Source organism: Mercenaria mercenaria, chromosome 11 (assembly GCF_021730395.1).
Source record: "Mercenaria mercenaria strain notata chromosome 11, MADL_Memer_1, whole genome shotgun sequence".
Taxonomy (NCBI): domain Eukaryota; kingdom Metazoa; phylum Mollusca; class Bivalvia; order Venerida; family Veneridae; genus Mercenaria; species Mercenaria mercenaria.
The window spans coordinates 27332512-27354813 of record NC_069371.1 but is presented as its reverse complement, the minus strand read 5'-3'; positions in this window follow the sequence as shown (position 1 = coordinate 27354813).

Here is a 22302-nt window from a genome sequence, read left to right as displayed (position 1 = left end):
TACACTTAAACTTATTATATAAATGATGCAAATTTGTTATTAAGCCTGAGTGAAAATGGAAATTTGGTCCTTAAAGAACTTTTAAACGAGACGACACAAATGAAACTGACGTCACAAATGACGTCACACACCCGATATGAAATTTGAACGCAAATATGGAAAAATATTGACGTTTCAGGTTCCATTGAAACTTAACTGAGTTTTTAAATGAGTATGTAATGATATATTAAAATTCCTGCTATGGTTCCTATCAATAGATTAGGCATACTTGAATTTTTTTCAAGATGCATTTTATCATTTTATGTACCCTTGAGACTCCAGCATTTCTTACAGATATAGAGATGCCATTTGAACTTCAATTGTCCACGAAATTTATTATACGTATCCATGTAGCGACAATGTATATGATTTATTTGGTAAAGCATCAAAAGTATGTATAAAGCATCAAAAGTATGTATATTTGTTGAAATCAAGCAAATTATGTGGTGTAGTAAAGAGAGTTAAAATAAAATGTTTGGTATTTTATAATGAAATGTGCATAAAAGTATTACACTGTATTACAAAGTATTGCGTGCGTGCGTGTGTGTGCTTTTTCAACAATGTTTCAGTCATATAAACGACGGTGTCTACTTGTAGCAGTGAGCTCAAGGCCAACTTTATAGTGCTATCTCATTGGAACAATACGCCGAAGACACGTGACATGATACCCACCCAGTCACAATACTGACAGTAGGCTGAACATAATTCTATCCTCTTAATGCCGGTGTAACATTAAATACTGGCTCCGTTGAAAATAGACCCCATGGGTCCTTTTTCAACATTGAGATTTGACCCCGTCAGCATTTCAACATAAAAGTTTGATCAAAAGGTCCTTTTTCAACGTTGATAGTTGACCCCGCCAACATTTCAACATTAAATTTTGATCAATGGGCTCAATTTTCAACGGAGTCAATATTTAGTGTTACACCGGAGACCTCTTTTGAGTTTTTAACAGACCATAGTTTGCTTTGCAATCTTGATGTGATAACTTTATTCTTTATATCTAATCTTGATATAGCATAACTTCATACTTTAAAACTTACTTTAGGGTAACCTAAGTGACTATATTTTACGTTAACATCATCAACAGATACACTCTAAAATATGTATTTAAACAATAAACTCGCCAATCTCAATGCTATTTTTTCATCCTTTCTCTTTGACCACCTTCAAGATGCATTTTATCATTTTATGTGCACTTGAGACTCCAGCATTTCTTAATGAAATGAAATGATTTATTCTTCGAGTGAAAATGTCAGAAATTTCGCATTCATATGTTCATAGATTTAAATGTATCGTAATATTACTTTTTTTCTACATGTATTTAAAAATAAAGTCCATTTAATATAGTCAAGGCCTGCAAAATCAACACATGACACTACAAGTCATTCTTTTGACCACAAAATTAAGATGTTTCTTTACATTTTGGTAACGTAAAAAGAAGAAGCTGTTATTTTTAAGACGATTATTTATATATTAGGTAACTTTCTGTTTAAATACATAATACAAGAGGTGCCATTCTCTTGGTTGTTGTCTTTGTAACGCAAAATACAGTAGCGTGGGTATTTTTAAGACGATTATTTATATATTAGGTAACTTTCTGTTTAAATACATAATACAAGAGGTGCCATTCTCTTGGTTGTTGTCTTTGTAACGCAAAATACAGTAGCGTGGGTAACTTTGAAATCAAACTTTAGGATTTACGAGCGTTTTTTTTTTCAGGATATCTGCTATTTTGAAAACTGTTTCTTCGAATATTTCTTCCTAACAAAATTTATGCCAAAAGTTAATGCTAAATAATTAAGAAATGGTTAATAAAGTACCATTTAACCAAACAGATCCTACTTGTAAATTTTTTTCACCCTTATTTTTGGCTTGCATTTACCTGAAATTGATGTTTGATGTACAAATATCTATTAAGTAGATCAGGTTTGGTTCTGATATTTTTTGACTGATATATATAATGATAAGCTACAACTGAAATAAAAGTTTTCAACATAGCACTTTATATTATCTAGGAAGTATAAATTAAAACAAAAAGAATTAAAAATACCAAAATTCACCAGTGTGTTTTTTTTTATATATATCTCTTAGATGCACGGCAACCACAACTTTTTCTTTCCGTTTTGAAGTATTTTGGTGTGTCATGATTAGCATCAAAATTATTTTTAAAATCTTAACAGCAGATTTTTTTTTTGTAGATTTAAAAACGTTTTTTTTCCATTGAAAAATAAGTCGGTGTGGTAATTATGTCAACATATAAAATGAAGGACATTTGTTAGTTACATTTATGTTTATATAATATTGATATCACCTTGTATTCACAGTAAACTGTAAGACCTGAAATCTCTATAACATTAAGTGAGACATTATATATTTTATAAAGTACCCCCATTTTTTTCAATTTCACTTAATTTCAGAAATGCTTAAATAGTTTGAGAAGAAAATGCCCTATTAAATAAAAAAACGAGTGCGGTGGTCTGTCCTTATTTGACTCTCAGAAACTAATGTTCATCAAGCTCACAGAGAAAGCATTCTTAAATGTAGAAGAAAAATTGATCCTACATTCTTAAGTAATCTTTGATGCTACATATAGCTATTTTATCAACATATTACACAACAAATTATCTCTTGCAAAAGTCCTGAACTGTGTCTCTGACAAGAAACGTAACAAGGTAACAGAAGTTACAAATACTTTATTTCAAAGAGTCTCGAAAACAGTCTTCAGTTCTGCAAAAATTGTTAGAGAAATTTCAAAATGAAAAGTTTACCTGTATTGTGTCTTGTGAGACAGACGTTTGTTCCAAAGATAAATCTGTTTTCCTATCGAAAGAAATTAGGTAACGTATAATAAGGATGGTAACAGACAGAGCATTAATATAATCAATAAAATCCAATATCATTCGATTATAGGCATCTTTAGCTCGGTTAATGTTATCATAGATGTATGTTTCACTGATAAATCAAATGAAGTAAAAACTTTCTTGTTTCATACATGTTTTTCCTGATTTTCAAAGTAAAGCTGAAACTACTTTATCTGTATGATGTCATTTTGATTGTTTTTATTTTCCTATTTTCATTAAAACCAGCTGTTTAAATCAGGGATAAGGACATATATTATAGTTCAGCAATTTTTATCAAAATGTATTATTTTCTTTAAAACCGTTTTTAAAAAAACATATCCTTGATACTACTGTTTGCAGATCAAATTGCCCTTCACCTCGTTTTGAAATCGATAAAGTTATATATACGTTTACGTCACAAAAGCTGAAAATATTTTTGAGTAAACCTGACAGGTTAACGCCGCCCCATTCGCTAGCTTTTTTCCCATTAAATCATGTATTCGCCTTGTTGCTTGAAAGAGTTGAATGCATCCTTTTTTTCTTAAGCTTGACGTCACCTCACAGCAAAAATTGATTGATCCGCAACACTATCACACACACAAAGCTCGCTCTCTGACTATCTTTGAAATGTCAACGTATCAAGACACGAGGGTCGATAGTAATCATATCCAAAAATAGGCCCAGTATCGGGTTGTAACTTTACGGATTGGAAAAGTCATGAAAAGGTACAAAAGGTGAATATAATGATAACGTTGTTTATAAAGAAAAATACTCGTATTTCAACTACGTCTAAATGGGAACAACGTTTGTTTTGACAATTATTACCGACGAGGAGAAAAATGAAAAGATACAATAATTTGCGTCTGTAGTAATGTCCGGCCACGCAAGGTATATAAGGTATCTAAAGGTATCATTAAACCTTCAAGCTACACAACACCAAGGACGAATATCCAACAGGGAAAGCTACGTTCTTAAAACGCAGCCTCCCCAAACGTAAACCCAGCACGCGGACGCGCACACGACCGACACACACACACGCACGCACGCACACACACAAAGTAAACACACAAGGACAAAACAAACAAATAAAGGAAAATAGTGGTGCACCGCCTTGGAACGGTCAGTGGCAAAACCACCACTGGGGAGATTAAACCGGTTTATGGTGCACCTAACCTACACTTGTAATTGTCATATCCACAAAAATATGATTAATTGGTTATTCAAACTTCTGAAGAATGCATTATAAAATATTTCGTAATTTAACTGTCGAAAATCTAACTCCTTTATTGTTTTTTAGTTTTGAATAGTCCTAGACTATTGTTTTTTTCTTTCTTTCTTTCTTTTATTTTCTTTCTTTCTTTTTTGCATGTGGGGGAATTTATCTACAGTTTATTTGACGGGTTTATTGCCCGTCGTTTAAACACAATTCCAGTTATTTACATACAGGCAGTTGATAAGCCTTGTCGTCTTTCCGGGGAAAAATTTTTCAACAAAAGGTATATTTTAAAATTATATATTATACCAATTTTTATAGAATTTTTTCATGCCATTACACGTCAAAAGGCTTAACAGAATAAATTCCCAAAATCCAAACAAAAAGCAACAACACGAGAAACAATGTAATTCACATAATAAAAATCAGAATGAAAATCTAGAAAAACAAGACAAACATAAAACTTTTTAAAAGCATTAAGGCCCCAGGAAAAATACGTTCTACGCTTTTTATGAAAAGAAAAAAAATGTATTATTTAGTTTGAAATGTTGTACAAAAAAGGGGGGTTTTTGGCGGGGGCTTTGGAAAGCACTAGCTGTAGCTTCCCGTTTTGGGGGGGGAAGGGGGGGAGTTAAAAAGCTTTGGAGCATGAAAATAGCTCGATTGCCTCATCAGGGTTTTAGTTTCCAGCAAACCGTGACAACGGGTCTTGTTCTTGGGTTTCTGACGAGTTTATACACTTTACATATCCCTTATTGGCAGGGGACTGATGGTGCAAAGCATAAAGGTGCGGGTCAGGCCTTTGTACTGCACCCGGTTTTCAGGGCAAAAAAGGAGCCTTCAGAACGGGGTTTTACATGTTTGTGACGGGGCGCCCTTATTGAGCTCGGGCCCGTTTTTCTGGACATTTTGAAAATTTGTTAAGGTGCTTTTTGGGAAATACCCTTAAAAAGGCTGGGGTAAAAGGTTTGTTGAAACGGGTTTTTGGGGTATCAATGGAAGATCCCGTCTGATGTGCCCTATTCTGCGTAGTTGGCTACCAGCCACACACAGTGACGTGTTGTTCCAATCCATACTTTTATCAAATACTGCACCAAGATCCCTAATTATTTTTTGATTTTATACAGGTCCCGACCTTCACCGAGACTCATCGTGAACTTGGATTTTTGTTTGTTGAATAATATTACCTCCGTTTTTATCAGCTTGGTTCACAGGGAAAAGCACCCAGGGACAATTTCAGAAAACAGTCTCAAGCGGTCAAGCCTCACTTCTAGCAACAGTTCTATCGGCTTAAAGGACGGGTATATTTGAGAGTAGAAATGATGAAGAAGTCCATGACGTCTGCATATGGCATAGTCGGTTCCGGGAATCGAAATTATGACCTTCAATCAATGATAGGTTACAGTGATTTAAAATGGGACACAACACTACGCCCACGGTTAACCTTTTTTAAAATTCGTAAAAGCTAAACACGAAAAAACCATTATTTAAAAAAAAAGTATGCTCAAAAGGCATAAAATTTAGACAGGATAATGTCAAAATGTTTTAGGGTTCCTTTTTTTAAACATCCCCCCCCCCCCCCAAAAAAATTTTGGGGAGCCAACGTATTTTTTTGTGGCATGACGTTTGGATATATCTTTTAATTTTCGGTTAAACACGGTGACCCATTTCAAACCTTTTATCTTGTAAATTTCTTGGTCATGTAGCCAACATAAACAATTTCATTTAGTGTATTTTACCGACTTATTTCGTAATTAATCTTACCTCGTATCTGAAAAAAAGTTTGTTTAAAGGGCGGATTTATCTGCATAGACGAGGTCCAAAAATAGCTTCAGCATTCTGTCGATTTAAAAATGCGATGGGTCAATTTGATCTGCGAACAGTAGTACATGTATTTATGTGAAATTTACATCTGAAATCGTAAACAACATAATCCTGTCTTTAGATTTTCATAGTACAGTATACTTTATAAGGTTAATTGTTTAAGTAATATACAAAAGAAATATTGCTTACATCACCAAACAGTTTGCATTTACAATTATATCATAAGGTAAAATTAATTGTAAAACTATTATTATCTTCCTTTGCCTTTCTTGGTTGCGCAACCAATATCAACCATTTTATTTTGGTTTATATGTGAATTTAACTTCATACAACCACGACACCTTCCATCATGAAAACTTATAGAATGCGTTTCTTTGTATAAAACACATTCAATATGCATGACAAACATTTTAAAATTCTTCACTGACCCCATTTTTCATAAGATTCTGGAACATAAAATTGGTTGATAACAAAAAAATAAGCCAAGTCGTTCTGCTTTTTAGAAGGGAAAACTTTTTATTTTTCATTTTTAAAAGTATTAGCTAAAACGTTCCTGTCAACCAGCGGGTAAAATTTATAAAAAGCGATCACTTACAACAAAGCTAAAAATTTATCATAGCAAAACGTTTTTTCATCCTCAAAGTAATTCGCCTTTTTTTATTGGAATGGGGATGGGGTTTAACAAAAACGGTTTAGATTTTGATTTTTTTAAAATTTAAAGGGATCATTAATGAAAAATTTCAAAATTTTAAAAACCAACCAACATTTTGACAAAATTTGGAAAAATTTAAAAAACGATAGCATAAAAAAATTTCCCGTGTAAATCAAAATTGGGGCCCAAATAAAGGGAAAATTAAAAATATTGTAAATCAACGTTTTTTTAAACAAATATAAATATCTTTTTAAAAATTTCATTCAAACCTCCGGAATTAAAAAAAAAAACACCAAACAACAACGCAACAGCAAAACATTCAATTTTTCTTCAGAACGGGGCATAGAAAAAAAAGAATAATTATAAAAAAAGGTTATTTTTAAGTTTTCTGAATTTTTTTTTTTGTTGATATTTGTAGAAAATCTTGAATACACATTTACAAAAAATGAGGGGAGAACAAAGCACAGTTTAGTTTCAAAAAAACCCATGTCGGGGTGAAAAATAGAGTTGTACGGTGAAGGGAAAGCCCTACCAGAAGGCGAAAGAAAGTTCGGCGTACTGCAATTTTAAAATTTTTAAAATAAAAAGATTCATATGTCCATTTTTCCCTCGTGGATCCCAAAAACGGAGACCCGTTCAAAAAAGGAATTGTGTAAAAATAAAGGCATGGGAAATCCCAAAGGTTAGGGAAAATTTTCAATTTTTTGTTCATTTAAAAATTTTAAAACCCGTTTGTTTCGGCGCCCGTCAAAAATTTCGTTTTCGTTACCATGCCACGTGACTTCAGTTTGAAAATCAAACTATTGATAACGTTTTATAGATAATTTTCAAAAGGAAGATTTATCAACCTCTGCCTGTTTGGGACGAGGGCAATTTCTTTCATTTGGGTGATTGTGCTACGCTGATAAAAATGTGACAAGCTTTTATCCAAAACGACGCTTTTTCACAGTTTTAAAGCTAACTTTGGCTCAGTATATTTAGCAAGAATATTGAATATCTCAAAAGAAATTTTTAAATAAATATCATAAAAAATTTCAAATCCAAACAATACAAATTAAAGAAAGATGAATACAGTTGCGTATCACATGAAAAGGGGTGTGATAAGAGCTTTTATGTAGAGAAGTCTTTTTAAAAAATTTTCCTTGAAACAATTGTCGTCTGTTTGAAAGGTTTCTTGCTTTTGTGACTTATTCAGATTCATTTTAAAACGGTATTTTTTTTGCTTTGATATATTTTTTTAAAAATTATCTAAGATTTATTTATATAAATATTTTTCTTTAGTATGGTAGCAAATATTAAACCAGTTAAATCTGTTTTAAATATAGGCTATATAAGACGGGATCTCTTTCAAAAAGAAGGTACCGCATACTTTTACTATGGTATGATACGGTCCAATTTTGCTTATGAAACAAAATTTAAAATAATTACAATCGTATTTTTGCTTGCCCTTTCACTTTTTTTAGGGGTGACGTCTTTGCCCAAAATTCAGAAAGCGAATATGTATTGTTAAAAGTGGATCAGTTGGCCTATTTTGAAATAAATAAAAAAACAAATAAAAACATCCTTAAATTTTTTCCCAATGTTTTCCCAATAATCAAATGATTTGTAGCTCTTATTAGGCCCCACCCAACTTTGTTCAGGGGGGGCTTTTGACCCTTTTAGGGGTGCTAAGTTTAAAACTAGAAAGCCTTTTTTACAGCGTCTCTGAACCCCTGGTGATTTTTTTGTCAATTTGGTCTGGAGATCTTAAAAGGCCCTTTTTCCAAAATTTTTTTTATATGGGAAATTTGGGGCCCTATTGGGGCCCACTATAGTTAAAGTAGATAATTATGCCTTTTTCGTTTAAAACCCTAAAATGTAAGGATTTTATCAAACTCAATGGTAACAATACGTAAGGTTCCTGTATTTTTTAAAAAAGGGGATGGGACCATTTAGCTAAAAAAAAACCCTTTTTAAGACCTCTTTTCGTGAACCACTTCTGAATCTTCATCAAACACGCGAATTTTATTCTTTAAAGGAAAAACGAAAAAAAAATTGCAACCCTACAAACCCTTTTCAAAAAAATTAAAAGAAAACCATTTAATTGTTAAATGTGGTGTTTTTTTGGAAAATTTGAAAAAGTTAGATAAAGATAATGTTAGATGAAAAATTCATAAACTTTTTTCCCTTTATTACAATTCCCCGACCATCTTTTTTAAAAGATATTTCTTTTTTTTTTTTCTAATATTAAATTCGGATAGTAATGAAACTTTTTGAAAAATCAGAAATCAGCTTTTATAACTGAAATATATTCGCGTATTGCAATGACCATAACATAGGAAACGGAATTAAAGTGTAATTTAAGTGTAACAGTCAACTAATTTAAATAAAAAATACACCGATTACGAAAACAATGCCTCTTTCCCACAATGTTAAAAATTTTTTTCTCTAAAATGCATTTTCCCCCTTGTTGTCTTGTCAGTTTTAACAATGACTGTAGGTCACAAAGCTAAATACTGCAAACGAATAGAGTTTTTATAACACTTCTTACAAACTCTGATCTATTAGTTATTTTTTTGTTACAGCAGCCATCTTGCCCTAACTGCCAAGATAACAAAGTTTGTGACTCTTCTGAACAGACATGTAAATACAGAGGTAACACATTTCCCTTTCGTTAAAGTTGAAACATTTGGGAATGGTCACCTAACCCTGCTAAATACGACCAAACTAGCTAAAAATTATTTGTTTGAAAAAATTTTTTGTTAAAATGTGAATGTGAAAAAAAAGAAAAACTGCCAAAGTAACAACGATTTGACATATCAATAATTTTTTTTTTCTTTTTTTTTGTCATTGTTACAATTTCTTTCGTATTTTAAAAATTGTGTTTAGGGTTAATTTGTTGTTCCAAAAAAATCAGAAAACCGGGTTTTGTAACTCAAGTTTATTTTTTTAAATGTAACGACTTTTCACATTTTTTAAATCTTTTAATCTAATTTTCCGAATGTTTTTGATAACTTTAAAAACGTCACGCCACTAAGGGAATGATTTTGGGGAATCTAACGGAGTTAACCAAAAAATATACATGCGACTTCGGTACAGGGGGGTTTTACTGGAGCGGAATATCTGTTTTTTGGGGAAAAGGGAAACTGAATGTTACGCAGTCGATTGGAGAAAAGTGAGTATATTAATGACAATCACTGCAAACGTTTACACACTAAATCCAACAACTTAAATGTTATAGTTCATGAATTACAGGTATATACGTTAGCTAGACCGAACACTTTTATATTTAGAATAGAAATGAAAATAATTAGTTCGAACGCGTGAGAAATGAGAACAAAATAAACAAAAGGGACGTGATGGTCTTACATTATTGACCTAAATATATATAAAGGTTAGTTACTTATGGTTGTATGTCTGTGTATTTGTGTTCATATCCATACAAACACCGCTACAGGACCATTCCTTGTGGGACTTTTTCTTTTTAATTAAAAGTATAAATCCCTAGATCCTGTAATTGCAGCTTGTTATATTAGCATACCTGCTTTTTTAATTTTTTAGCCATAAGCCCCCAAAAGCCCCATGAATAGATGTGCAGGGGAGTTGCAAAGAAAACTTTTTATTACAAGAATGTATGAAATAATTTATCAAATAATATTGTCCCTAGTTAGGCATTTCTAAAGAGGACAGTATCATTTTTAAACGTTACTTACAGGTGCCACAAAAAGACTTGGCCGTTCCCCATTGAGGCCCTTTACAGGAAAAAAATGAGGAAAAGTCATTCTGCAATTTTCATGTGTGTCACATAAAAAACCTTGTATTTTGGGTTTTATCGGTGTAAAATAAAAAAGGGGTATAAAAATAAGCCGGGGTTTGTCTTTTATTTACAAACATTAATCAATTTTTTTTTTTCCTTTTACATCATATGAATATTCGTGAAAATTTAAAAAAAAAGGGCAGATAATTCGTTAAATATGATTTTTAAAATCATACAAAATATAAAACTTTCACTCGTGATTAAAGGTAAAAAAAGCAAATTACATTTTAAACATTATTTTTATATAAACATAATTGTTTGTAGCATTCTTATTGCTTGTAACCAGGCTCAAAGGGGCATGGCTCATCCCTTTGAAACATAGGTACCTGTCTGTATACCATGACACCCAAAGTGACCTAAATGAAAACCAGATGGATGTTATATCCCCAAAGATACCCAGAAGGGTGTGTAGTAAATCGAAGATATCCTTAGTAGCCTTTTTTGTAACCATTATTTTCCCCGTATGTCATTTAGACTTTTAAATCTGTCTGTATGCAAACTACCCAGATAGACCTTCTGAAACCCATAAATCCTAATGTGACCTGATTTAGCCAGTCCCCTTAGGGGACTGTGTGATACCCGGGTGGAAATATGTATGCCCCCAAAACCGCGAGTGAATGATTGTATAATAAAAATTTTTTTTTTCTAGTGGACATGTTTTAAACCCGGGTACTTTTTCTGTATAACTGGGATACCCATTTTTTCTGTCTCTATATCCGCCTACTATTTTTCTGTTGTTTACCATTTTTCCCCCTAAGGTCTGTATGTATGCAAGAAGGGCCAGTCTGATAACAGATCCCCAGATGGCAAATCTGTATACCCTCGATCCCGATAGGGGCATAATTTTAGCCGAGGCGTGTTAAAACAATGAAAAAAATGGCCAACTGTATCACGATACAAGTTTCCCGTCTGTACCCTAAAAATATCTATAGGGCCTTATAAAAAAGCCAATTTTTGCCTCCCGATATACCTAAGAATCCATAGTTGCCTCCATTCCTCAATACATGGGTGCCCAGCGTTATCCCAAATAATTTTGATCCCACTTGGGCTACCCTGTCTGTAAAACCAATAAGTTTTAAATAGTTATTTTTTAAATTATCCGTAAAATAAGCAAAACGTTACAAAATTTTAACCTTTTATACATCACTAGTATTTAAAAAAAAAACCCTGAAATACACTTTTGAGGCCATTGGAACGTAGCTGTCCATTTATGCATAGTGGTGAAAACCTGTTTTAAAATAGTAAGTTTTTTAAATCACAACATATACCCTAGACGGTCAGCCTGGTGTCAGTATAATATAAATGCCTAGCCCATGTAGATGCAGTTTTCGATATTTATCGATAGCTATACTGTTAAAGCTAAAGACAGAGGGTCTACACTACTCCATAAGAGATGTCAAGGGATTTGCAAAGAAAACATTTTTAACATTAAATGTATGAAAATAATCATATTATTAAATTACACGGGAATGATTTTTGTAAAAAAAGTTTAAACATTTTTTTGTATTATAAAAATTTAAAATACCTTAGTTACAGTGTTACATTAAAAAAATTCCATTTTTTATAGTGGTAGTACACACTTATACTATGTTTGACTTAACAATTGCACATGTAACTAGTACATTTTACTACAATTTAGAGACATAAAAGACATGTACTTACAGCGGTGTACATGGAACCTTCCATGATACACTAGAGTGCAATTCCATAGAAAGCGCTGCGGTGTATGGTCCCCGATTAAAACAATTGATAGCAATTAGCAGCCTAAACAAACTAAAATGTACAGAGGAACTTTTTTAGGGACCCTGCTAGCTTTGAAACATCACAAAGAAAAAATTAAAAAGCACACCATATTCAAAATCCAAATCCCAAAATTAGAAAGGGGGATACGGGAACCCCACCGGCCAAATGTTTTTTAAAAGCTGAATTAAACTAACCTGTACCACTAACACGACAAAATCAAACTATAGATATGCTCAACTGAAATGTTTTATCTCTATCTCTACCTTACATGTTGCTCGGTTAAAGGAAAAACCCATTCAAGACGCTTTTTTGGATGGTCTTGTAATTATACGCACATTCAAATTTGGTTTAATATTTAAAAACTTCCTTAATATAAGAATACAATGTCATTTTAATTCAAAAAATGGGTTATAAAGTATGTTTTTTGGGGCATTTTACTTCCAAATTTTATCCCATTCAAGTCATTTGTAAATATTTTTTTTACGTCCTATGTATGAAATTTGTGATTAAAAGGTTTGAAAAAAATTTTCACTTGATATTAATACTACTCTTTTTTAAAAAATCAGTTCCAGATCAAATGTTCAAAATTTAAACAGACGATATGTCAATTTTGTATGGTATGGCAGCAGTGAAAGGGGGTGGACGGCAATATTTCCAGTACTATGTTTCCCGGGACATTTTTTTCATACATTTGGGAAAAAGAGCCTTGGTGGCGTTTTGATCTGGGGGCAATTTTTGGGTTTTTTCGGGAAAGCGATATATGTCTCGACAATTGCCCAGCATGGAGGTGAGAAAAGTTGGGGCCCTTTTTAATATTAAAAAAAGTCAGACACGTTGAGAAGCTAAAATTTTTTTAAAAATTAAAATGGCAATTATCTACGGTTTCAAGATTAATTAAGATTGATATTTTCATGTTTTAAAGGCGGTCGAGCAAATGATTTGAGACTGACCATGGGTACATCACTGCAATCAATGGAAACTGTTGGCAGTGTTCCAGGACAGATCGCTAAATTTAAAACCCTTTATTTTTCCCTTCGCTATTGAGCAAAGATAGCCCAAGTATCTTACGGTTTTCAAGTCTGCATTTGTAAGTAAAGTGTTCGGATTTCCAAGTAAGAAAAATATTCTGTACATGCTCATGACTCAAGGCTTATTTCTTTTTTCGAAATTCTGAAGGTCTTTTTATTTAAAGAAATTGTAAATAACGTAAATAAAATCCCCTAATTTTAGTTTAAATTAAAAACCAAAAACCGCATCAGTTGTTTTGTATAACGGTTTTATTTTTTTTGTAAAATTGCAAATGGGAAATTAATTTTTTTGAAAAATTTCATAATAGTATGTTTTATGACTCTTGATATTTTGCTTTTCTCTGTTGCATGCTTTTTTTAATGATATGAAATTTTATCGTAGGTGTTTTCATGTATTATAGTTTGGCAAATGATTGTCTTTTCAATTAAACAAGCGAAAAAAATTTTCCTTTATGTTCCGATGTAGTTTTTTTTAAAAAATTGGTTGTCTAGTTCTCAGTTTTTTTATTCCTTTAAACAAATCTGAAAAACAAGGCATTTTTAAAGTACAAAAAGGAATAGAATTTTACCGTGAAATAAAAAAAGATTTTAATGAACTGAAAAAAAAACTTTGTTTTCAGGAGAAAATTAGTTTTTCAAATGTTATTTGTAGGGGGATTTTTAAAGTGGGTCATATTGCGACTTTAGGTTTAATTAATGGTGTGGGAACCCAAATGTCTCTGTGCAACATTTCAGGCTCGGCTGGTACGGGGACAGCCAGCTTCTGTCGCTTCAATCTTTTCCCTTTTCTCCAAGCAGTGGGGGACAAAACAAAGAGGGGAAAGTGATTCGAATTAAATGACACTTACCCTTTTTCACTAATTTTAAAATTTTTGCCAGTTTATTTGTCGACTTTTTTCAAAACAAATAGACTGATGTAGTTAATAAATGTATACTGCTTTTTCCTATTTCAGTCATCTGATAATTTTTCCCGGGATGGAGATGTAATGCTCAACAGACCCATCACCCTATTAAAACATTTTTACACAAAATAATGATGATTTTTACATCAATAATGTATAATTTTTACATAAATAATGTATAATAGACTTCCTTTGAATTGCAGTGTTTTTATCTATATTTTGGTTAAATTTTAGAACTGTACTTACATCTGCTGAAAACCACTACATCGGGCTATTCCTTACTGTAAATAGAATCAAGTTACTTAATAACGTTATTTTGACAATTTATAGAATATCACATTTTCAGAGACTTTTACCTCTGCGATAGCAAAAATAAAGGACAAAAGGAGTAAATTTAGTAAGAAGTCAACACATGTCGTAAAGAAATGTTATACTTGTCATTGACCGCTAAACATGTACAAGATAGGCATAGTTACTGAAAATACATACATAAAATATATGTCCTTAACAACATTACGCAATCGATTGAAGTAATCTGAAATTACATTGATGTATAACCTAATTTACGACCTGGTGCACTACGTAACCCCTCGGGATATTTTTTATTGATCTGGTGATAAAAAGGTTAATTATTTAACATTAAAAGTTTAGTAAAAAGAGTTAGTTTACATGTAAAGAAAACATATTACATTGACAGCATATTTTAAAGTCGTTAGCTACAGAACCTGTTAAAAAGGTAAAATTTTTTAAACCCTTTTTACCTGGTGGGGGAAAGGGGATTTCTACCTTGGACCATGCGACCAAGATCAGCCCATGGTCTACCCCTTTCAAATAATACATGATACAGCCCCAAAAGGAATGTTTGGCCAGTTCATTTTTTGAAATTTTTGCAGCTAAGGGGAACAAAAATTTCCATTTTCACATACGTTATCAATTGGTTTTTCGAAAATAGGGTTTTGTTGACCAAAAAGCCTATTGAGATAGTTAAGTAAGACTTCCCCAAGCCTTTGGATATCCGTTTTATTTCAAAAAAAATTCATCTTGTAACATTTTTTGGGTTTTTTTTATTTAAGAGCCTACCTGTGGGGCCATATCTTGTCATTAAGTGCTTGACTGTCATTAAGTGCTTGGCATGGGATAATATGCAAGAAAAATTCCAATTGCCAAGTACATAATTGGCCATAACGTTTGCAAAAAGCAAGCATGAGTTATGGGCTTGCCTTCCCACTAATCTAAGAAGTAAAAAAATCTACAAATTTTCAAGTTATTGCTATTACAGGACCCAAACAAAAAATGGTAATCAAAAAGTTCAAATGTTCTAAGTACAAAGGGTCATAATTGATAAGATAAACTGCATTCGGAATTTATGGTTTTATGTCTACTTAGTCAACTTATGTTGATGAATAAGAGTGCAAAGTTTCTAAGCTATAGCTCTTATAGTTTTATGTTATGACCTAAAAAGCCAACACTGTCGATAATGTGAAGAAAAATCGCACATATTTTTTAATGTGACTAGCTGAAAAAAAGTCGTTGGGTCTTTGATAAAATTTTATTACCGAAAATGTCATAATGTCTACAAATAATTTCTTGATTTGACTCTGCAAAATTACAGATTTCGCCAAATTTTAAAACTTTTCGGAATTAGGCTTTTTTTTCAAGCCCAAGGGAATGCAGGAGTTGAAGGGTTCCTTTTATAGGCCACAATAAAAATTTTGGGAATTGTACCCATTTTCCCCTGTTTAGCAAGGATTATTTTTGGTTTTTGTCCCAAAAAGACCCCCAAATATTTTTAGTTTTTTGGTTTTGATTAATATACTAGAAAAGGTTTTTTGCACTTTAAGATTTTAGATGCCCGGGTGAATAAAAGACATAAATGACAAATTACTTACCCCCAAAATAACTAAAGATCACGAAAAGTTTGTTTTAAAATAAAGCTTGTATTTTACTTTAAAAAGCAAATAAAGTCCTGGAGCATTTTAAAAAAAATACATACAATTAAGTTTCCAGTCATGTATGATTGATTTTCAATTTCAATTAAGTTATGTAGGTTTTTTCCCGTGTAACCCCGGTTTCAAGAATCGTAGCAACCCGTGTTTAAGGGGGAATGGCCCCTTTTTTGAAAATTGTTTGGGTTCCTTTCGAAATTTTTTTTAATGTAAAATTTTAGCATATTCTTTATTAATGCGTTTTTACTTTTTTATTTTTTTTTCTGTAAATTTTTCTCTTCAAAAGTTCAAACACACCATTAGTCCATTTAATGAACCATATTTTACGCCGTAATGATGTTTTCTTAACGTTCGTTCATCAACAAGTATCGACTTTCTTTTTTCTCATCATAATTTCATTTAAAATGTCTTTTAAAGGTCTAAAAATTTTTGGGGACATTTAAAAGTTGAATCGATATTTTTGTTAAAATGACGCCAGACGACAAATAGAGTTTTGTTTTTTTAAAAAAAAGTTTTCGTTAATGAAGCTGAACTAACGATGCTGTAAAACAATTCATGTGTTATGTCAACGGAACGTTGCAGGATATAATTAATATCTACAACAGGCGCCAGAGCAACGCCTTATTAAATAGTTAAGATATGTGTTTTGAATTATATAAGAAACAATAATTTTGTTTAGCAAACCAGCTAGCTGCCTATTTTTCCTTGTCATATAACTAGCAAATAAGTTTCTTCATCAAAAGTGGAAGTAAATCTATCAAGTCGTTTCTATGTTTATATTTTTATTTCCATTTTGTCCAAAGAAAAATGTGTAAATTCTTAAAATCTGTTTACATTGTTTGCAGTATTTTCAGCTAGGGAGCCATGCCACAAACACATACTTACCAAATCTTCTAGGGAAATATTTTTCTTTCTATTTTTAAGATTTTCTCTCTCAATTTAAACCATATTTTTTCCCATATTCTACATATGTTTTAAGACTCAAGTTAAATGTTTTGAAATCTCCCCTGGAGTTTTTGTAGTTTTTTACCTCTAGGCTGTGTTTTTCCTAAAATAAAAACCTTATTTTTTTGAAAAAGTAAACTGGGTTTTAAGTGAGGTTGTTTTGATGGAGAACAAATTATGTTAATCATATTTCTTCCGACTGTCCATATTCTATTTGGAAAAAATACAAACATCCTTTCAAAATTGTTGTCATTCGTTGTACGGTGCCCCTAAAGTGCATGTTACACACATTTTTTCCAAATTTGGTAATGTGAGACTTTTTTTTTTTTTCGTTTAAAGAAAAGATTTTTGTTTAACGAAATAAGTTATTTGTTTAAACGAAAAGTTTCGTTTTTAAAAAAGAATAAACATTTTGTTTAAACGAAAAACTTATTTTGTTAAACAAATAATTATTTCGTTTTAAAAAAATCATTTTCGTTTAAACGAAATAAAAAAATCTCACTTACCTAATTGGAAAAAAAGTTTAAAATGTCATTTTTGGGGCACCGTTTTTTGAATTTTTTTTCTTTCTAATATACTTTACGGGAAATCCAAAATTCGAAAAAGTTTTTAAAAAATTCAGCAAAAATTGCAATATGAAAGTAAAATTAGAGTGTCATAAAATATAATACAGGTGTATTTCAAAGAAATATATAAATTGATAATTTTACATTATTTGGAGTATATTAGATACACAACTAATACAATGTAAAAAGTTTTGAACAAGAAGTTTGATATTTTGTACATTAGAAAAGGGAATTTTCAATACTGTGGTATAAAAGTAAAAATACATTGAAAGAGGGTGCCTTTGCGACAATACCCTTCCTACCATCTATACTATTATAAAAGAATGGTTTTTGAGGTATACATTTCGCCTTACGCGAGGTTTCAAACACTTAAGAAGAACGTCAATTATATAGACGGTATTAAACATTTTTTATTAATACTCCTGTTATTTTAACTGAATTTGGGGTGAAAAACGTTTTTCATATAGATAAATTTTTAAAAAAAAACTAACATGATAGAAACTTTTATTTTTCCCTTTTTTTCCCCAAAAAAAGTTGTAAAAAGTTGCTTTTTCATATACTGAACTAGAAAACAACAACAACAACAACTTTTACAAAAACAAACCTTACTGCTGTAGCATCAACAAAGCAATTTACAAAAATATTTTCCGTGTACTCGTATACATACCGGATACAATGTGTCACAGACGGGACGAGGTGAATTTTAAAATTCTGCAAGACAGAGCAATAGTTTGCTTCACTTTTCATACAGTTTTCTCTGAAGTGTACGACTTTTTTGCCCCAAGATTTGAAATAGTTTCGGGAAAAAAAAAGGTCCCCTGTACTGTGTGACCCGTACATGACGGAAATATGCATGGTAAAGCAGACCCGGCTGATTTAATTTTTAAATTTTGTGAACTTTCTATTTAACCGAAAAAATGACAATCGCATTTTTAAATGTAATCAAATACCCCGACTGATCATAAATGGTGTTTGGGTTTTTACAAAACCCTATAAATTTCCTTTTCAAAAAGAAAGCAACCAAGCAAAAAAAAAAAAAAGGGAGAGTCAAACCGGTATGATCAGGGGTTTAAAGGAAAGGCAATAACCCTCACCCCCCCCACACGGCTGAACGAAATTCATTACATAGAATTAAATGGCTCCATGATCCAATGGACCAGAAAATAAAAACCTGAATCCCAATATGCGGATACTTTTACGAGTCCCCTACGGCATTAAATTTATTAGAATACCTTTGGGAAAACTGAAGCAACCCAACAAAATAATTCAACTTTGGGTTTTATTGAGCTGTGGGTAAATATTTAAGGAAAGTGAAACCCCCTCAAACCCAAACCCCCCCAGCACACATACCACCGCAAAGTGGATTCAAAACATAGATAGTGGAATGGACCCATGAATTTTAAAGGGTAAAAAAGTACACGAATCCTGTACTGGGACTTTAAAACGCCCACCATACAGCGCTTTAAAAATTTTTTTTATATGTAAAATAAAATCTATAAAAGATCCCAAAAAGCGTAGACTGCTATCTGCAAAGATAGCGACTTTTTTGGTTTTTTTTATTTTCCAAAAAAAAAAAGTAACAAAAGGTCTGCCGGCGATAATAGCCCCGCAGCGTAAATTTAAACGCCCACAACTGGGTTTGTTTTAAAGGGACTTCTTTTGTTAAGGGTTCCTTAATCTTTAAACACGACCCTTTTTTGCGAGATCGCACTGCTATTTAAGTAATCAGTTCAGGCCCTAACGGCGCTCCGTTTTTTTGTCCCTAAATCGAACACTGAATATTCAATTTTTGTAAAAATAATGTTTGCCAAAAAAAAAGACTTACTTCACCTCCAAAAACTCAAGATAATGTATAAGCTGCCTTGGGGGCATCTACTACATTAACAACAAATATCAAAAAAACTTAAAATTGTTTAGAGTATTTAAAAATGACGTTCCCCGAAAGGGAGAGCCCACAAAATTTGGATCAGGGCCCGCCCCCCTTTTTGCACCCTATAACTTTTGGTCATATCCAATGCATTTTAAAAAAAACCCAGTATAGGTGAAAATTTCGTTACATTTTAGACGTTAAAAAAAGCACTTTTTTATACAAAGTTTCCCAAAAACCCCACCCCTAGCAGTGAAATCATGAAATAAATCTTGTTAAACTGCACTAACAGAAGTTACAAAGACTTTCCTCTTTAAATGGTGTACCCATCATGTAGGTTTTTCCCGTGGCTTCGAAAGTAAAATTTTTGAAACGAAAATCCACCCATAAAATGGAAAAAAGTGAAAATAGTTTTTAACAAACCTAAATGAATTTTCTCAAATTTTTTTAACGTGAACGTTGAAGTTTTTTGTTTGTTTTTTTTCTCTCAATATTTAAAGATAATTGTTCGCGTAAAAATATTGCTTGGGTATTTTGGATAATGTAATATTATGGTGTTGTATAATTCACTTGACATTTCAATTTTGTTATAATTGTGGTTCACCGATGTGAACTATTGTTTAAAGTTTGAAAGTATGAATGTATAATAAGTTAAACCGACGAACTGGAACTCTGTTGAATAATTAAGCTGGCATTTCAGCTAGGATAAAAAGAATATCGGACACTGTATATTTTGTCAACCCATTCCACAGGATGATTAATAACAAAAACAAGCCGGGTTTTACGCAACATTTAACATTTCGTTTATTATTTTTAATTATTAAATCAATTTCCTTTTCCTTTTAAGCAAAACAGCACACCTATATTTTTTACCATTTAGCACAATGTCCAAAAACGTTCCTATGGGGAACATTTTCATCCTCTTATAAGAACTTTTTTCTTTATCGTTATTATAAAAATCAATCCATATTATAAAAAAACATGTTTGATGCCCGTACTTTCTTGGTTGAGATACTGCAGGGAAATGTTTAAATTGAAATTAATATTTTTTATCATAAATTATACCCCATTGATAAGCACTCTTTTCAAGCTTGGCCCTTCAAAATGCCTTACAGGATACATTTCCCAAAAAAATAAATTTTACGAATTTAAAAAGCAAGACTTATTTAAATAATACAAAAAAAATATAAAAATATATGGAACCAAACTGACACAAAAAAACATTAAAATTTTTTGGATTTAAGTACTTCATGCTTTTATGAGGACTGTTTGGTCAGTCTGCGAGTTTCGTGTAAACTTCCCCAAACTTTGGGGTATAGATTTTCAAGCTTTGGGGGCCTTACGAAAACTTCTGATTACGATACATGGGCTTAATTTTGGCGAACCCAAAGACAACTTATCTTAGATTTCAACTATATTACGTCTGTATATATCTCTAACATAGGAAGGGACTTTTCATGTTTCCTTTGGTGTGGTAAAATTTTTTTACTGTACATCGTTTTACTACCCCCTTTAGCATGGTAATATGGTAGGGACTCCGGTGTAATGCAGCTTTGTTCATTCTAGAAATGTTGCAAATGATCCGTGTGATAGTTATATGTGGAAAGGGGGACAGTAGTCTTTTAGGAGGGAACTTGCCAAAATTTACAAGGAACTGTTTGGCATCACTGGTGATAAGATACAATGTGACATATTCTGCGTAATTGTGAATATCCAGCCCCTCAGAACTTTAAAGTGCTATTCCATACCAAAATGTCAAAATCCTATGAGTGATCTCCCCTTTCCCTTCAATCAATGAGCGAAGCGGAAGGGGGATCACTGCGTAGGAGTTTGCCCAAAAAGTAGCGCCCTTCCCCAGACTTTAACATTGTCGATGTCTCACAGTCACTGACCTTTAAAATAAGCATGGGTTGAAATCATATTTTTTTGTGAAAAACAATCTTTTTTTACTATCAGCACTGTGCATCAACAGTTGAATCCATCCCAGACGACTTCATTGAGCAAGAAAGCTTTACCTAAGGGAAAAGACGAAAGGAAAAGCTGGTACAGTCATTCATAAATATGGGAATTTTTTATAGGGAAAATCGGGAAAAATTATTTCAATCGTAAAACAAGACTAGGTTTCTAATCAGCCCGCGCAGTCGGAAGTAGTAGATCTATCTGTGCAAAAATTTCGATCTTACCTTGAAACAAAAATTGGCCTTTAAGTTTAGTTCCGTGCTTAATTAAATAATTTTTTGTACATTTGTGAGTAAAATAAAGTCGTTACTTTTATTGAAATTAAAAAGGTAAAACTTACTCAATAAAAACCTTTTTAAAAAGAGGTGGAAAACAGAAACAACGAACTAACAAAAACCATCAAGTATTTGCTAACAAGAGGTAACTTTAAAAAGAAAATTTTATTGCTAATAAAAACCATTTCGCTGGAATTAACTAAATTTATTTTTAAAAAGTTCTGAAAGTAAACTGCATTTTACTGGAGTCTGTAAAATCAATTCGATACCAAAATTGTTATAAAATAAAAAGCTAGATTTAAATATTAGATTTTCTATTTTGTTAGAAAATCACGAAAGGGTTTTTATTAATCAAAAAAAGAAACGGTCAAAGTACACAAACCAATGACTGGGAAAAAAATAAAAAGGAACAACAATTAAAATTTTGAAAAAAAAATACTTTTTTTAAAAATTCCCAAAGCATTTTACTGCCTCTTTTTTATTTGTATTTATGCTTTGGGGAAAAAAAATTTTGCTTTTCGTGTTTGTTGGCAAAAAAAACCGGTTTTTAGTTCAGATGGTTGTAATCTAATCCGAAGGCCCCAAAAGGGCTGAGTGATTTAATTTTTACGCGTGAACCAAAAAACGGTTTTATTTGCCCAAAAAAACCAAAACAAAACCATTTTTCCTTCTAACACGTTTGAATTCACCAGGGAAGAGTACAA